This window comes from Calonectris borealis, chromosome 1 (assembly GCF_964195595.1).
Source record: "Calonectris borealis chromosome 1, bCalBor7.hap1.2, whole genome shotgun sequence".
Classification (NCBI taxonomy): domain Eukaryota; kingdom Metazoa; phylum Chordata; class Aves; order Procellariiformes; family Procellariidae; genus Calonectris; species Calonectris borealis.
The window spans coordinates 136,836,420-136,855,554 of NC_134312.1; positions in this window are offsets into that span (position 1 = coordinate 136,836,420).

Sequence of the window (19,135 nt, forward strand, 5' to 3'; positions counted from 1 at the left end):
CTGTGAAATATGTCTTCAATCCAGCTTAGCATTTTTAGCAAAGAAAATTTTGATAAAACCTTTTACCCAGTTTATAAAACAGCTGGTAATATTTTTGAATTACTGGTTTGAAGAATAAGTCTTAGCTCTGAGGTTCCCTCACTGGTGTGAAATATTTGTAAACATCTGTACATCTCTTCCGAACTGAAATACTTCTATCCTTCCCCTTCCCATTTGCCTTTCCCAGTAGCTCTCTGAGCTAGTACATGCATGAGTATTCTCCAGCAGCATGCATTTTGGGGCCTGTTTCCAGTCTAAGTGCAGCAGTCTGATTTCAGGTGGGACACTCAAGAGATCTGATAAGACTGAATAATTTTTCTGTTTTACAGCTATAGGTACCCGACCAACTGTTAGAGATAATTGCACTTTACAACACACACCCTCTTACTGTGAAACTATAAGGGAACAGAAATATCACAAAGTAATTGGGATGAGTGAGATTTTGTTATTAATCTTTCTTACTATGGTGGTGCCTACAGACCCCCCAAGATTGGGACTCAGTTCTGTGCAAACACACAAAACTGAGTATTTTGTATTTCTTGTATCTTCCACCAGCTGATTGCCATCAGACCCGGAAGCCTGAATTATATACTTTTTAAAGGATTGTTCCTAACCCAAAGCTCATTAAAGCCAGCAGAATGACTCCTATGTAAATTTAGTTGATTTTGGCTCAAGTTTATGATGAAACTGTACCTTCACTATACATGCCCTGAGTTGAAAGCTGCACACATTTTTATTGTAGTGAATGTCTTCTCCCAGCCTCCTCCACACTGTTCTTCTTTGGCTTTTGGCACTACAGAAAGCAGCTCAGGTCTTGGGACCTGAAGACACAGAAGTGGTGATTTGGCAACTACCAAATAGTGACCTCTGTGACACACATATCACTTGCTTCTTGGTTATTTTTGGAAGTTACCTTGTCGGTCTGTCTGTTCAGTCATGCTCAGAGGTATGGATACCAATGACCCCTGAGATGCTAATGACACTATCGTTAGCATCCAGAGAAGAATTGCTGGCATAAAGTGGAGACGCCAAATCTAAAAATGGACCTGGCAATTCTGCGTGTAACTAGAAAGATCATTGCTAGTTACCTAGAAAAATGTCAAGTAATTTAATTTTCTCACAGCAATCTGTGAATGTCCCCTTCTTTCCTTTACACTGTTGCCTAACCATGTCTAGATTCCTGAGAGGGGCGAGAATGGACTGTTAAATATTTCGCATGTGGGAATACATGGCATATGTTTCAACTCTGTATCCATATATGTATGTACATCTCTCGCAGACGTAACGTTAGTAGTTGTCAGTTACTCACAGACACATTCATATCTTTTATCACTATTCACATCAGCTTGAAATTTAAAGCCTGGAAAGAATGTATTTTGTAACAGCAAAATCCTTCCAGCTCCAGGTGCAGAGGAGTGTGTCCAGGAATGCTCAAGGCTAAGTGTTTTTGAAACTGCAATTTTGTTGCCTTGGAAAAAAAGAACTGACCATTGTTTAAGGGAGTTGGCTAGAAGTTGTCTCTGGTTCCTACTTGGCTAAAAGACGTGGCGTAACTCTGGGCAAGTCACCAGGAACCTGTCTCCTGTGTAGAATATGAGAACGGGGGGGGAGGAAGTCATACAGTGATTCGTACGACTTCACTCAGTACTAGACCTGGGTGATATTTTAAATTTTTCACAATTTAAAAAATGTTATGATCGGCACTGCTCAAGGCTGTTTCCTCAGCTGGTATGTAGTTCCAGAGTTAGCCGACAGTGCTGTAGGTGTGTCGAAGAAGCAGCCTGGGAGAAATTACACATTCACAACACTCAGCTGATGTCAGAGGAGCTACACTGATTTGCTCTTGCTGAGTAGCCAGCTGGTTTCTTTGCAAGTAACGTGCACATTGTCTTATCACAGAAGTAGTGCTGTGGAATAAGTGAAGTAGGAGTCAGTTGGTTTTTTCTCCTCCTTTCCCCCCCACCTTTTAAAAAGGCCAGTAGCAATACTTATTTTTATTATCTACTTTGTTTTCCTGAAATAGAAACTAAATTCATAGTGATTTTATCTGAAAGTATTTTTCTTCTATTCCTCTTCTCTTAAAGCCATTACATTGCCATATAGAGCTAGCAATTTACTGAAATGTTCTGTCATTTACAATAGCAGCTTAGATTAAGTTCTGTCCTTGAGTATCAATCTGACTTTTGCTTTGTAGTCATTGTGACTTTATAGGTCTCAAGGGATCTTCTTTTACATAATTTCTGTATTCTATTGCTCTAAGGGCTAAAAATTTTAAACAGCATAAGAATGTAGTTACAAGTAGAAAGAGAGAGAGCTGGAATCCTAGCAGCTATGGTCGAAATAACAGGACTATTTAGAAATTATATGTTAAAACTGGAGTTATATCTACTGAAACCAGAAATATTTGTTGGTTCTTCTAAGTATTGCCTATCATTTATTCGGGGGGGAAGCTTGGATAAGATTAATCCCAGTTATTACTATTGCTTCCTTGCCAGAGGTTTTTACCAACTCAGTTATAGTATGGCTATAGAAACAGCAGCATTGGGATTTGGCACATTTGAGGGTGTGAAGACATCTGCATGGGAAAGAGAAAAAGCAGGTAGAGTCAAGGGAGCAGGCTGAAGTAGATCTCACATCAATAGATGAAATCTGAATTCTTTCAGAAAATTATTTGCTGTTGGAGTTTTCTGTTTCTGCAGTTGTCTCATGTGTCCAATCCAGTGTGTGCCTTAAGGCAGCAGAAACATCCAGAAGGGGGAAACAGGTAGTATGGGAATGGCTGAAAATGATCATCTAAAGGCAAACTGGTGATCATTCATGAAAATTACAATTAGGAGAACAGTTTCTTGCTTACAGCTCTAATTGAAAATCTGTTTTATAACAGAAAAAAAAAAAGTTTCCATGCTTCTTTGTAGAGTATTGCTGAAAGCCAGAGTATCTTATCATAGTTATGAATATCTTGATTTTGGATTGGTCCCCAAACCTACTTTTCTTAGAGAATTCAGATGTATTACATTTACATTATATATATGTTTGGAAAGGGGCTGTACTTGACCAGATCTAAAAAGTACGGTGCAGTAGATTGTATTTATAAATATCATTCCTTAGAAAGCTTATTGTCTCAGGAGGAATACATATAGCACCATTAACAACCTTCTCCCTTTCTGATTTTTTTTTCTTAAAAAAACCCCCACATTTGGTAATAGTTTACATTTTCTAGCTTACATATGGTAAATTTCTGAAGATGATGGACCTTTTTTGCCTGTAGCAGGTGGCTCTGACAACGCTGCTCATAAAAAGTAGAATATCATAGAAAGTAACGCTGACTTACTTTCAACTTTGAAAAGAGCTTCAGTCAGTAAGCAATATCAAATAAATGAAGGCTACCATGTGGCCTGCTCTGTTAGTTGTAACATCATCTGGAATATTGCATCCTCATCAGAAACTCTTTCACGGCCTTGGCAAAAAAAGTAATAAACGGAGATGAGGAGGTAGCGTGCCTATATGCCAGTAATGATTTCATGTACTTACGTGCAATGCTGATATGCTGATATAGCAGCCATGGCAGATCAGAGCAAATGCTGTAACCTATTTTCTGAGCTTTATTGCTCATTTTTCAGACTGGTAGTAGGTCTTACTACATGGAAAGGAAATTGCTGTTTTGCTGATAATCTATTTTTGGCACGATTCATCTTTGGTACTTACTTCAGATTCTCTTCTGCAGTCCATCCTTTGTCTGCTCTCAGTATGTCCTCGGGAATTCTTAAATTAAGGAGCCCACAGTTTATACGAGCCTGTCTGCTTCATCGTCAGATGTTACCTTTTTCCCCATTAATGTCTTTTGAAGCTTTTGATTTCTAGCCAAATATCTGACAGTAAAATCAGTAAGGTGCTTCTATCCCATTTCTAGAAATCAGTTAATTAGACTCCCTTAGGGTCCCAAAGAAAAGCCTCTTATCTTTTGTCAGTTTAATTTCTGCTGTATCCGTTTGTGTCAGTGCTTTGTGAAAGAATACTACAGTTTACTTTTTTCTTCATTTTTGGTTGCTCTTCAGAGTCTTCAGAATTTATCTTAAGAATTCATCTCAGACCAGTAGTCTGAGAGGAATTAGAAAACAAGATTTAAAAATCTTATTTCTCTTCATATGTCCCTCTTTCTCAAAGTCATGACACTCGCTATGTAGGGGGCATATTTGGGGCAACTATGACTTATTACAGTGTTAATTATATGAAATTGAAATTAATATGAAACAGAGAGCATAAAGCCTCCTCCCACTTACTCATTCAATCTTCTTCAATCTGTTTTAACAGGAGAACACGTTGCAAGAAAAATCTGGAAGAGAAAAGGGAAATATATGAAAGGACTGGGTTGTGAAGAAAGGGAAAATTAAAGTACATGCATAAGATAGTAAAAGTTATTTATAAATACCTCTTTTGCACGTACATGCTGTTATTATGTTACCTCTAAAACACTGAAATGCTAAAATGATTAAAAATTTCCATATGTTCAAAGTCATATGTAAAAGTCTAATTTTGAACTCCACTATTCAAATGTGAATTCTGGGTCTGCTCCCATCGATATCAGTGCCAACTTTATTTGTTAATTAATAGGAGGTAGTTTGGGATCCTAGTCTGCCAGAGTAAAACGTAAGATTCTCTGGGCTCCAGTTGCTCATAACATCCTGGGATATTCTTGTTATTAATATGAACCTCTAACATTCGTGAACACATCGTGAATGAGGAGGGCTGTTATGGAACTGGTGAGAAGAAAAAGAAGGATTAAGCTTGACATGAAGAAAGGTTCAGGGTTTGTTTCTTCTTTGTCACTGTTCACATGGAGTCCCTTGGGGGTGCTGCCATTCTGTAGCTCAGTACCATGTCCTTTCAAAGGATAAACCAGAACAACTGTTACACTGAGTTAAGCTTATTTCAGAGGCAATCGTGAGAGGAAAACTATGCAAGAATCAAAAAGAATGGAAAGCAAGAGAGAAGGAAGCTCATGAGTGTTAGCACATGCTGTCATCTCAAGGATGTGCAATTCAGCTTTCAGAAAGGTCGTTTTCCTTTCTTGTATTTATACAGCTGCTTCCAGTTTAAATGAAATGGTCATTTGCTGAAAATGGATAGTGATAAATTGAGTATAATAATGGTTTAAAAAATTTATGAAAGGCAAGTTAATGAAGATGAGCTGTTCAGTCTCTTCATTCTCAGTCACTCTGTACTTACCAGAAAAATGCTTATCTCTAGCTCTGCCTGATCCAGGAAATGTGTGCATTATTGCATTGAAAGATATGGTGATTTTACAAACAGACATACACCTCGTGATATCTGCAGTTATTTATCAAGCATATTATGATTATGAATAAAGGAATATATAGCTTAACTCCAGTATTAGCAGTTACTCCAGTAACTTCCTCTTTTTTAAAAAAAGCTATAATATACAGATATGCATAATGTACGATTTTGGTATGCTAGTGCATGCATTTCCCATGTCAGAAGTAGTTACAGGACACAGATACATATGTATCTCTCTTTATGCATTAGAATGCAGGCACGTATGAAAGTGAAAGAAATGGCACAAGAGGAAACAGGTTTAGAGGATTCATCCCAAAGTAGTGGTTTGTTTGTCAGTCTTTAAATAGGTTCATACATAGTAATGCAAAGATCAGGAACCCTCCAAAGCAATGTTAAAAATTAATGCATGTGTAAATGTCGTAGGAAGGGCAAGACTTGAAATAAAATTTACCCAAGAGGAGAATAAGCTAACGGACCTTGAAGTACCCAAAATATGTTGACTAAAGAAGAAAACAGAGTAAGGACTCCTCCACTTCGCTTTCCCCCACTCCCAGCTCCAAAGCATAGATAAACTTGCTGTGTTAGATTTCACTGTAACAAAAACTGCAGTCCTCACGCTGCAGTGGGCTGAAGCAATTCCCAGCCTTCATTCTGCTTCGCTATTAAAGGAGTTTCTTTATATCTCAACTCTCTGTGGGCCCATTATATATGATGGAACGAAGCCATTAACCCCTTCATATCTCTGTCAAAATGTGACTTTCCTCCAGCGAAGAGCTCTATTTATGGCTTTACAAAAGTGAGAGCTCTCAGGAGTTCTCAAGGTTCATTCAACTCAATTGCCCACAATTGCTTTGAATGGGCACGGTAAGTGGATAAATAAATTCCCAGATGGCAGTTAAAAAATGCGATCAGAAAGCACAAGTTCTCCCACACCAAATCGTAAAAAACAGGGCTGGAAAGGACCCCAGGAGATCCTTATCAAGTTCTGAATATTCCTGAAATACAACGCTAACAGCTGCGCTGCTGTATAAGTACAGCAGAGCTGTGTTCTGTTGACCAACACCTTGAAATAAAGAATAACAATCTCATATAGGAGGGGTCCTTTGCTCTGTTTTTTCCTGTGCTTCCATGGCAATGTAACTTCAGCTACAGCTTTCCTCTCTCTCCAACATAAAGCAAAATGTATTCACGCTTCTCGGCTCGCTAAGAGCCCGCTCTGTGCGCACCTTCACCATCCCACTGCACGAGCTCCCCGGGCAGCAACATCCCATTTCTGCCTGTGGAAAGGATGGTGCTCTATCTGTGAGACGCTGAGATATCCAGTGTCTCTGATCTTCCTCGCTGCCCTCTTCTTCCTATTCTCTTTTTGCTAAGAGCAGCCATGTGAGAGGCTCTGTTTTCTTCCTCCACTCCCGAATTCACCATATTCCCCCTGCCAGGGGTCCTGTGCTCAGTCTCTCTGCCCCCCACGTTTCCTGCTCAGAGGCAGGAGTAGCATACACTATTTGCCCTTTGCCTCTGCCCTAAGTATGTGTCATTCAGACTGCTCTGCTGAGGGGCTGAGCTGGGGTCTTGTGTTGTGACAAGCTGTGAGTGGAAGCAGTTGTTTGAGCTGTAGGGAACTGTAGGAAGAGCTTCATTGCTGTGGCTGTGGAAAACACCTTTCATTTTTCTCCCAGATAATTACAATCCTGGCTAGGAGACTACTACTGCCTGAGATTCTGGAATTCATCAATGCCTCATGGAAAAGTTAGCCTAAGAATCACAGGTGAAGAGAAAAACCACCAAAATCTTGTTGAGTTCAGCCTAAATTATTACAAGTCAAGCCTGGTGCTGCACTCCTCCCAGAACTGTGGGGTGAGAGGAATTCAGCTTCAGTACAGATTTTGGGGGGTACCACGCAAGCACATGATGACCTCTCATGTGACTTGACTGGTGCCCTCAGCCCTCATCTTGTGAGGTGGCCGCAGGATGGAGTCCCTGATTAGTGTGGGTCATCAGGACACTTGAGGCTTTGATGTTCTTTCATTAGCCTTTCCTAAAGAAGTAAATTTCACTCAAATTAAAGAAAGACCAAAAAGCAGGAAAAATGAGGAAGTTTGCCGGAGTGATTGAGTGGTCTCTGGGTTTTTTTCGCTTTTGATTTCATCAAAAGCTGCATGAGTCAGTTCAAGTACCCATGAGACATTTCTAACTCATCACTAGTGCAGCAAATTTCTTTCCCCTCACTTCATGCTCTTTCACCCTACTCACTACCTGAGTACACTTTGGAATATGTTTACGTGTCATATTCTTAAGGAAGATGTATATTTAACTTAAAATCTCTCCCCTAAAATAATATCCTAACATACCTTTTCAGATGCATTGCATAACTTATATTTATATTTGCATACACTTGAGTCTCCTCTTTACTTAACCTCTTTTACAAAGTTCTCTAATGAAGTTAACGCATGAAAAAACACAAAGCATTCCTGCTGGTATACCACTGTCCTACTTCACGTGTCTGTCTTTTCCTTGTTTGTTTAAGAAGCTGCCTTTTGGGATGCCAGTAGCATTTTTGAGTGTCAAGAAGGATCTGGTACTCTTCTGGTTGAATTCTTTGCTTGAGGAGGAACATCAGCAGTACTTGTGTTTCCTTGTAAAGGTCCAGCATCGCAAGTTCTGAAGGTGCTGGTGAGAATTTTTTGTTGTAAATACCGCAAAATAACAGTGTGGGGATACAGTAGGAATGGGATCTGGAGCACCGGTATGATTAACCTGTTTTAAAGCAGGCTGTTACGGATTTTCTACAAATCACAACTGGTTCCCAATTGGAAAGTGTTTGTTCAAATACTACTATACATAGCTTGTTCTACTCTGCTTTTGATGGCATCTGCTATGGCCATCTGATAAAGTCTTTAAACGTGTTAAATATGCTAGTGTTCATATCATGCTCCATATCATGAATTCTTAGACAGTTTTTTGGCCTCAGGGATGAGATTTTTGGGGCAGACTAGGTCTTTTAATGTAAGGATTAAGCTTTCAGGACTCTAAAACATGGCAAGTGTAAAAGAGCAATTCATATTTAGAGTGATTATAGAGTTTTTTCTAGTCTCCAGAGGCAACATGATTTAAGCACATTAAAGCAGAGTTTTTAATAATTAGATTCACCAGATTAAAGCAGAGATTTATTTTTATAGCAAGCAAAAACATTCATCATAGATTAATGGAATTTGGAGTCAGGTTTTTAATATAATGACTGGAAATGGCACTTTTCACTTTCTTATACTGAAAATTTTTTCCTATGTATGAACATGACATCCGCTTAGCTGAAATGTATCTTCATTATGTGGGTTGAACTCATGTGGAAAAAAAGGAATTATCATATTTGTATTTGCTTTTATCATCTTGCGCTCAAATATAGAGAATTTTTCTTTATATACTCAATGTTAGTTCACTTCATATACCACATCATTGTTTCTGAAGATAATATTCATATTCTTCATAGCTTTTTAGGGCTCTCTTTCAGGCACTTTACAGAAGTCAAAGATATGATCTTTGCACTGATGAGTCTGAGGGAATGTGAGTGTTTGTGTTAACAGATAAGCTGCACAACTTTAATTTAAATCATCCTTGACAACATCAAACATCCAGGTGCAACATAATCTGATATGGCAAAACGAAATTGATGTATGAATAGGGTTATCATATATTCAGGTTTTCCTAGTTAGGTTTTTTTTCCCTTGCCCAGGAACTTTTTGAAGCTGTATTTTAAGTCTGCACGTGTACTGTCAATCCATTTATCCATTAACACCGAGCAGCCCGCTCAGAGGTGTCTTGCATAGATTGCAAAGTCAGCAGTTGTAAAATTGTACCTTCTTGTTGTAATGGTATGACTATATAGGTAGGTGAAACTATAGGGGGCAGAGGTAAGCACAGAGCAAGTTAGGGTATGAATGGATAAGAGACTAATTCTCTATAGAACACAGGCCTCTGTCTATGTTCTTGCTGACCCCACGCAGCAAATATAGAGTTACTTGTCTTTGTAAGGGTTGCCATATTTATGATCTGCATTAAGTTAATAGTGTACAATAGCCTGATTTGGATTTCTGCCACCTAAATTCAAGGAATTTTTTCATTAGTATCTGTAGTAAATTGATCCTTTGTGATCAGACACAAAAGATGTTACATTCTGCCTTTTTGCAGTCACGAAACATGCTCCCATGTACTTTTTTCATCAGTTTGCATCTGTTTAGACTGCAGTAAATCAGTGAAATATCTTCTCCTCTTGTTTGATTGTGGACTAAATCCCTGTTGAAGAATCTGTGATATCTTTGTACCGTATATTATGATGTATTTTCCTAACAATAGGCTGTGATGACATAAATTTGGAATAGTAATATACCTCCAGTTATTAAAACAGTCTTATTCAGGTACATGTTTCTTCCACAACAAAACCTGGGGAAAATAAAGAAGCACTGCTAATTGGTGGATCATGAGAAACAATATAGAGAAGCAGTATAGCGATGAGGGCTCAGCAATAATAGATCTGTGTTGTTGCATTCACTGATTTGCTTACTAATACTCCTTCTACAAGACCTGTAAACACAAAGGAAAACTTAAATGTTGAGTCCCATAATGGATATTCACAAACATTAGCTTTGGTTCAGGGAGGATAGTCTCTTTGGGTTCTGCCTACAGTCAAGGGTGGAAGTCAGGTTACTCTTAAACTGTTGCTTAACTCTCGGTGTCCAGGTACCTTGTAAGAGCCTCTCCCCAATAGCGTAGTGGCGCACTGCTTTGCAGTCTTTCACCAGCTTGAAGAGCCTGTTCATTTCCCCAGTGGAAGTTCAGACCTGGGTATAAGCCGCAGCCTCCTAACATTAGGCTCCCTCTTCTCAGATACGTTTGCAGACCCATCTGAAGCATTTCACAGAGCATCGGTGCTCCGCAGACCTCTGCCGTAATTGGAAACAAGGGAGACTAACCTGCCTAAGCTGTACTGAGCCTTTCTGAGTATTTCCAGAGCTATTCCCCCTTCCCCATGCACACAGGAGATGTCATGGAACACAACAGTGTGTGCATTGCTGTGTCTGGTGCCAATGCCGCTTAGTGCTGAGCATCAGGACAACTTTCTCTGTCTCACATTAGTTGTAACTTTCTCTTTTGCTCCTTTCCCTTCTTTTCCAGTTCCTTGATAAGGAATGAGCCTTGTCAGTGATCATTTGTATTTTAGACAGCTTCAAGGAATTAGATCAGGGAATCTTCTTGCATTTGTTTATGGCATTGAACTCTGAAAGTCTGGGCAGCAGCCAGCCAGTTGTGACATGAAAAATAAATTTTAAAAAGGGAATAGGATGAACACGATTCCCTTGCAACTGGGGAAAAGCTACGGGGCAGAGTGGTGATTTGGCAGTTGCACTGAGCACTGACCATAGTAGAAGACTGTGATGCCAGTTTTTGTTTCTGCACAAGAAGGTGTGGCCAAGGTTGATCTATTCAGCTGATATAAGCCTTAATTGCTTAACAATGATTTTGTAGCTGTTTGACTATAATCATCGGCAAATGCTGAATGAAATATGTAGTAGTGGTACAGGACACTGTAGCATGGTGTCTTGAGGAAGTGTGTAGGATAACATTTGTAAGTAGAGAGAATATCTTTTTTTAGACTACTTGGTATAATTGGAGAAGTTAGGCGAGCTTTTGGGCACAAGATCCCTTGTAAAGATTTCGGTGTAATAGAGAACTCTTGTTCAGGGAGTAGCTCTTTGCTGAGCTATAGGAAAAGGAATTTACGGCCACAATCTTTGTCCTTCACCTTAAAGTTTTGCAGAGGGCTGGTGAATCCAACAAATACTTTGTCATCTACTAATTTGCTTATTTTCAGAGAAGATTTCTTAAGCATTAGCAATGGAATAACAGGAACTGAAGTGGTAACCTCTGCTCTTACAAAACAAACACCTTTGCTTTCTAAGAACATGAGAAAATGAGATCTATATAGTAATGACTGACTGATCTAGTTTGACTCTCTATCCTGCCTAGGATGTAGAGGTAGGTGCTCATCATCAAGAAACACCTAATAAATACATGCCAAAATGAATATCTTCTCTGGTTCAATATCCCTACTATTCGATAAAGTGCTAATGAAAAAGCAAAAAAGAATTGTAATGGGAAAAAAAAATCATATTTCACAGTTCCTAATTTTTCCACCTTGCTTGTTTTCTGACTTACAATAATAATACCTGAGTTGAGATATGGCAAAGATGATTTCTTAAGGTTATCATTTTGCTCAGAATTGCAGTGGAGTATGTTTCATGTGTTACCATAAATTTTGGAAACAGTTATATTTTTGAAACCCAACATTTTTCCAAGTTTCTACTTAATGATTTTGATGTGTCAAAGCATTTAATCTGTAGTGATTAAGCAGAGAGATATGGTGACAGATACTGGTCTGCGTTACTGTTTGCTTGAGTAAGTATATGGAAGCAGAATGTTACGGTGTGTTGCCTTCTATTATGGCAACACTAGCAGGATTTACAAGTTAACAGTAAAGATTTTCAGATGCAAAGTAAGGACAACTCTGTGGATGAAAGAGAAGCAAGGAAATAGCTTCTGTGAGCAGCCAAGCAACTTAAAAAGCACGATGGAATACATATCCTCCTCTGTTCGTTCCTGATTCAGCATCTTAAAATCAAGGAAGGGAAAAATGTTCCTGTTATTATACTGGGTCTAATAGACCTATATATTTTCTACACATCTAAGACCTCGGAAGGCAGGCAAGAGATGAGTATTTATTAGGATGCATATGTTCTCCATAATTAGTCTACTGCATGATTGTCTGGAGAACCAACTGTTCAACCTTAGATATGAGCCTCTGAATAGAGTGTAGATATATACAAGAAATGTTAAGCTAGAAAATGTTTAACTATATACATAATGGTGGCTGAGGTTGTGTTGGTACATGGCTTTTCCTCTGCTTTGCCTTTACATAAATGTTTAAATAAATCTTAAGTTTTATGGGGCATGTTCTTTCCTCAGGTGAAAAGGTAACATCTACCAATGGCTGATTCAAATGAAAATTTGATGTAACTCAAAAATATTTTACTGTATACACAGTGATGGATTACCAACTAATGTAAATCCACACACTTCTTTACCTGTATCTTAACTTCCCTGTGTGGATAAGCCAAAAAATAAATGCTCATCAGAGAACTTGTGAACCTAACAAAATAAAACATCCAAGACATGACTGGGAAATTCAGCCTTTTTGCTGTTTTCAACATAATCTCTAACTACAAGTAGAACAGTTCACTGATTGGATTAGCTGCATCCACACTGTAGAAGCATTTCTCAAAGGTGTAGATCTTCTGAAAACCTGAATGCAGCACCAGCAGCATGCAGTGTCCAACAGCTCTCAGAGAAACACCTTTGGCTATTCTCTGGGCTTTTATGCTTGAGCTATCGGTTGGAAGTCCCCTTTGAGGAAATTTAGTGTCTGGATATAGTCTCAGAATTTAATAAAAGTGTTTGTTTTAACTTGCTTTAATCTTCAGAGAAGGCTGAGGGAAATTCCAAGTGACTGAAAAGACACAGAGTAACTAAAGTCTTCAAATCTGTTAGAGCTTTAGCTAATTTTATGTGCCTCAATGTGCGCACTTTCATATCCCCTAGCAGATAGGGACTGGTAAACAATCAAGCAAGTCTGAAATATGTTCCTGCAAGTTGATGACTTCAAAGCTATCATGAGGCATTTTTCACTGTTTCTATAATCTACTGTAGTGCTGTATGTTAATGAGTGATGGCCTGTCCCCACACAATTATAGGTTGTAATTTCTTGTTCTGATGTCTGCTGTTCTTTTACAGAGTGAATTTTAATTCAAATAGGTCTGAAGATCGAAAGCACTTGGGAAACTTGGTATGGCTTCAGAATGTAGAGCTGAAATTTGGAATATTTTTGAGGTGCTTTGTTAGTTTGCTGCCTGTGGTTTTGCTGATGTGATTCATGTTTGCCTGACCTCCTGCTTTTTCATAGAGACCTCAGGTTGTCTGTTACACACCTGAAGACAATTCAGCTCCTGCTTTATTAAACTCATTAGAATTGGATTTGTGGACTGGGAACTACAAGGCTATCACCACGGCTGTGTGACAAGATTTTGAATTTTAATTATCTCCCTTTATTCTACTCTAATACTACAGCTCAATTTCTCTACCTGATAAAATACTTATGATTGTACCTGTTCAAGAGTAGCTACCCCGAAATTTAATCTGATGCCTGAGAAAAAAATAAACAAACCTGAAATAGAAAATAATATACAAATTAGAATTTAAATAGTATAGAGAATCTAAATATAAAATTAATTACTTTTTTAAAAGTACCATTATTGTTTATGCCACTGGATATAAACCATTTCAGTTTATTAAATTCTCTCTGAATGCTCATGTGTTTAGCATGCATTTGAAATCTTTAGTAAGATTTTCTTGAAAAAGCCTCCCTGTTGCATGGTGGATAAACATTATTCTTCTCAGCCTGTAGGTCTTTGTAGCATTACTAACACCAAGCCTAGCTGAGAGAAAAGGAATTGATTAACTTGCTGTGGATTTGGATGAAGAGCAACTGGCTGGAATTGCTTATTTTGTGGCCATGAAAGTCTTTCTGCAGTATGGTGTTTAAGCTGTACTTGTGTGAATCAAGACCGCCATCCTATGGTTGCTCACAGATTAGCGTTCATGGCAATTCCAGCAAACAATGGCTGTCCCCTCACCATCTCCCTTTGCAGGGTGGTTGTACTTAAACAAAAGCTAACACTTTGTCCTTTCCATATCTTAAATATTCTGTTTTGCCATGCTGTGCATTGTGTTAAACTTCTTCCCAGCTGCCAAAAATCTGCAACTTTAGTTGCCTCTTGCAGGTAACTTTCATAGCTCTGAAAAGGTACCAAAGGGGAGGAGAGCGCAGGGAACAGATTAAAATAAAAGTGTTGCATAGCCAGATTAAAATGAACCTGTGGTGTAGTCCTCCAGGCTAAAAAATAATAGTTATTTTGGCATCATAAAAGAAGCATTTCGGATGCTGCTGCATCTTTGCTTGCCAAGCTAAATGCTAAAGCAGAGCTATGGCCAAGTTCATTCCTGAACCTTAACTTTACTTGGTAAAGAGACAAACTGTGAGGTTACAGTAATTGTATATTACCATAGTATTTCAATATGCTGTAGTTTCTCACAGGACACGGTCTAATACCTAATATTGTTTAGGGACCCATGATAGCTTATCCTTCATAGACATTTTTACAGATGCTTTCTAAAATAAGCTGACATCAACTGCCTGTTCTCCAAGCATTGTCTGTAGAATGGCTTCAGAGCTCTCTTAACATAAGACTACGGTTCTGTTTTCAACAGAAATCCCCAGAGTAAATCCCAACAATTGGAGGAAAGGACTGGGCAGTTTTCTGTTTATGAAAATTGAGTAGCTGTTCGTTTGATACTGCTTGTTGGTATGTGTCCCACTTGAAATGTTGACTGCTGCTGCCAATTTTTACAGAGCATTCATGTAATTATTTAATATGGGTTTCTGTTGAATGCCTAATTTTTCTTGACTGCATTGTGCTTGACACTAATGAAATCTGAAGACATATCCATATGTGAAACTTAAGAGGGCTGGTCTACACAGGAACAATCTATAAATGTAAGGAAATCAGCTGAACACATGAAGTCAATACACCTAAATTACTGTATCTTAAACTCCTCTGTGGATAATTTCATTCTCAAGTAAAGTAATTTCAGTGTACTGCAGACTAAGCCAAACAGTAAAATTACTTCACAACTGAATGAGAACATCCATACTATGTAATAGGCTCTAATTTAGGATGTGTGAAAACACCCTCTTGCAAGTCTGGTTAGACTGAACTAAAAAACTACTTTCCGCAACTACTCATCACCATTCAGGAGTCAAAGGTTGCTGTCTTTATCCATACAGTTTGTGCAGGTTGGATGAGCACTCTCTGACCTGTGGCAGTACAAATTTAGGCAGACCACATTTATACTTTTTGTTTTTTTTTTTAAACTAAGTAATGTAATTTGCATCGAAGCTTTTGAAAAAGCGCTTTACTGGCTGAATTGGTAGAATAATGTTCGTTAGATGATACAGCAACAATCAGCTGGAGGAAGGCAGGAGATAAAATTTTGAGCTGCTGTGTATGAAGGTAAATTTCTTCATCCTGCATAGTTCTTGGGTTTTTACTGTCAAAGCTGAGATTGGACCAGAATTAACAGCAGCCTTTCTTTCTCATTTACTAAAATTCCTTGAAATACATCTTGTTCTACTTGCTTTGGATTATCTTGGGAAAATATTGCAAATATGATTAACTGTGCTCATAGAATGGATTTTTTTCTTCATAACATCGTGCCAGTCTTCTTTGGTGCTGCGTAGATGTAGGAGAATTAGAAGTGCGTTAATTGCAGTTAAACTCATTGATTGCTAACAGCAGAAATGATGCAATATATTTATTGATGCATGCCCATTCTTCAGGTAGACCATGACGACAGCCTTGCGTAAATATGGTGGTATTTCTAGCACCCACATCCAGCCAGCAATTGGTATCTATCCTCCTTTAGGCAAACAGGCCAAAAATATGTCCTCCTGCCTCAGACATCTTGTGTGTCTAAGAAAAGAGGCGGGTACAGGCAGACCAGGACACTAATTACATTTATGAATAGTTGTATTAGACCCTCTAGCATAGCAAATGTGGCCAAATGATGGAACCTCTAAATGTACAAAACTGCTTTACCAGTATAACTTGTAAAAAGAGAAAACATTGTTAAGTATCATTTCCTCACTGAAAAAGATAGAAACTATTAATTATTCTATTATTATTTTATATAATTTTCATATGGAGAAAACAGAGGTGGTTGATTTTGTACGCTTGAAATCACCAATTTGTATATTAATATTGCAATACAGCCAGTAGGTGGCAATAGCTATTTAATTTAGTAAACTAAGCCAGCTACCCGGCTCATGTTCTGGTGTTCATGTTAGCTTTGAGCCTTACTAAGTAACTCACTCCCCAAGAGTCTTACCCAGTGTATTCTCAGCTTTATAGTTGAAGAACCTGCTGTGCAGGCAGGCAGTCATTTGTCAGAGCAGTGCCAGAGCTGGGACTAAATTTAAGTTCTAGTCTCCTATTCTTCTATGCATTCTATATATTATCTCATTAGGAACTTCTGAACATTTTTTCCTTATGTTACATACAAATTTAAGACGTGTTCTAAACAAGCTATGAACAAATACTTTTCCAAGGCCTCTCTTTTTATACCATGTATGTATGCGTTTGTACTTGTATTGAGACACCAGAAAGCTGTAGATATGCATGTATATGCACACTGGGAGTATAGATACAATATCATATAAGATATAAAATTACCTTTATTTTCTGTGGATGATGCAGAATGTTATTATCTATAGGATATGAAGAAGGAAGGCTTTTATACAGTCCTTAAAACTGATTAGCTGTAATGCACAAGAGTTTGCTTGGGACAAAGTCGTGAAGTGTTTTCTCAGATTAGTGAGACATTACTCTCATAAGGCATTATGTCCGGAGTTTTTGGTAACACTGCTGTCAGTAACTGCTCAGAAGTGCATGTAAAAGACAAAAGGTCTGGTCCTTGACTTGTCAATAGAGTGGTTTTGTTTTCTGCAAATAGACATCAGGTGGCTCTGCTGTTTGGGCCAACTGTTCAGCATATCTTCAGCCAGAAATTTAATTTGAGATAAGAATGAAAGACAATATCCATGGGAGACGAGGATAAACAAGAGGCAGATGGTCCATGTGTGAAACATGCAATGCCAAACAGTGGATTAAGATGCTCTTTTAAAATGCTACTTCACAATCTTAAAGCAACTGAGAAAAGTTACATTTCCACTAGCTAGAGAATGAGAAAATTTATTCTGGTCTTCACCAGAACATCTCCCATTTGCTGAACTACTATGGGAGCTGCTTGTCTAAAAAGTGACCTATCTAACAGCAGTTGATTACTGCACTGTAAGTAGAGGGAAGCATAAAAGTGCCATCTCCTTGCATGGTTTTATCAAACTAGTTACAGACTGATCAGCTCTGGGTCAGAGCTACGAAGTGGGTGAGACTCATAAGAAAACCATTTGGGCAATCAGCCATTTGCCAGGTTGCAACAATGCATCAAAGTTTCTTCTTCAATCAGTGCTTCTGTCATGATGTTGTAGGATAGCCCCCATGACTACAGTGCTGTGATGGGTTGTGCTCTACACAAAGAAGCAGCTCAGACACATGGAGCTTTGCTTTGGAAAGGACAGTAAGTCTGTCAACAGTTTATGGGATCAGAAGAGAAGTCACAAAGGGAGACACAGTGGTAGGAGTCTGCTATGGACTGCCTACTCAAGAATAGAGGGTGAACAAAGCCTTTCTTAAAAAAAATGGAAGAAGTCCCCTGATCATAGGCCCTGCTTTTCAGGGGTGTCTTAAATGACTCCGACATCTGCTGGGTGGACACCATAGCAGGGTGCAAGAAAGTAATGAGGTTTCTGGAGCACGTGGGACAAATTTTTGATACGATTGCTGGATAGACCACCTCAATGAGGTGCTCTGCTGATCTTCTCTCCTGAAGATGTAAGAACTGGTACAGAATGAGAAGGCAGTCTTAGCTGCAGTGACCATAAAAAGATCCTGATGGACTTAAGGGAGGGGAATAGCAGTCTAAAGACCCTGGACTTCAGGGGCTTGTTCAGGGAACTAGTAGGTGGGATCTCATGAGAGGCTGAAGGGCAAAGAACCCAGGAGAACTGGCTGACCATCAAGAACCTTCTCTTTAAATCAGAAGAAAAGAAAACAAATTAAAGAAAATTAGCAGATGTAGCAAGAAGTCCAGGCTGAACAGGAAACTCTGGACTAAGCCTAAACACAAAAATGGAATGTATAGAAGGTGGAAGCAGGGCCAAGCTACCCATAAGGAATATGGAAGCATCACCTGGGTGTGGAACGTGGGCCTGCTACTGAACAAGGTGGAAAATCTTGTGTCAAAGGACACAAAAATGTTCAATGTCTTCTTTGCTTTGGCCTTTACTAGGAAGGTCTCCTCTCAAGCTTATCTGATTCCTTTATCTAGTAGCAAAGCTTGAGAGAGAGAGGTATTACCCATCGTAGAGGACGGTCAAGTTAGAAACTACTTAAGCAGACTGGACGCATACAGGTTCATAGGCCTGGATGGGATGCATCTGAAGGTGCTGAGGAAGTTGGTGCATGTCATTGCAAGACTCCTCTCTCTTATCTTTAAAAGGTTATGTTGATAGCAGGTTTTTGATGACTTGAAAAAGAGAAATGTCATGCCCAGCTTCACAAATGGTAAGAAAGAGGATCTGGTAAACTGCAAGCTGGTGAGCCTTACCTCAGCGCATTAGAAAATTAGGGAGAAAATCCTGGAAGCCACTTCCAGTCAAGTGAAGGAAAGGAAGGTGAGAGGGAAGAGCCAATGTGGATTTACCAAGGGCAAATTGTGCCTGACCAGCCTAATCACCTGCTATAGTGAGATGATAGGTTCTGTGGATGAGAGCAGTGGCTGTAGATTATCTTGATTCTAGCTAGGTTCTTGATACAGTTTGTTAGAAATCCTTATAGCCACATGGAGGAGAGATGAACTGGATGGCTGGACAATGAGGTGTTTGGATTGTTTGGCTCAAAGTGTGGAGGTCAGTATTTAGAAGCTTAATTGGCAGCTTGTTACAAGAGGCATTCTTCAAGGGTTGATGCTAGGGATTATATTGTTTTTTAATATCTTCCTCATCAAACTAGTTGATGGG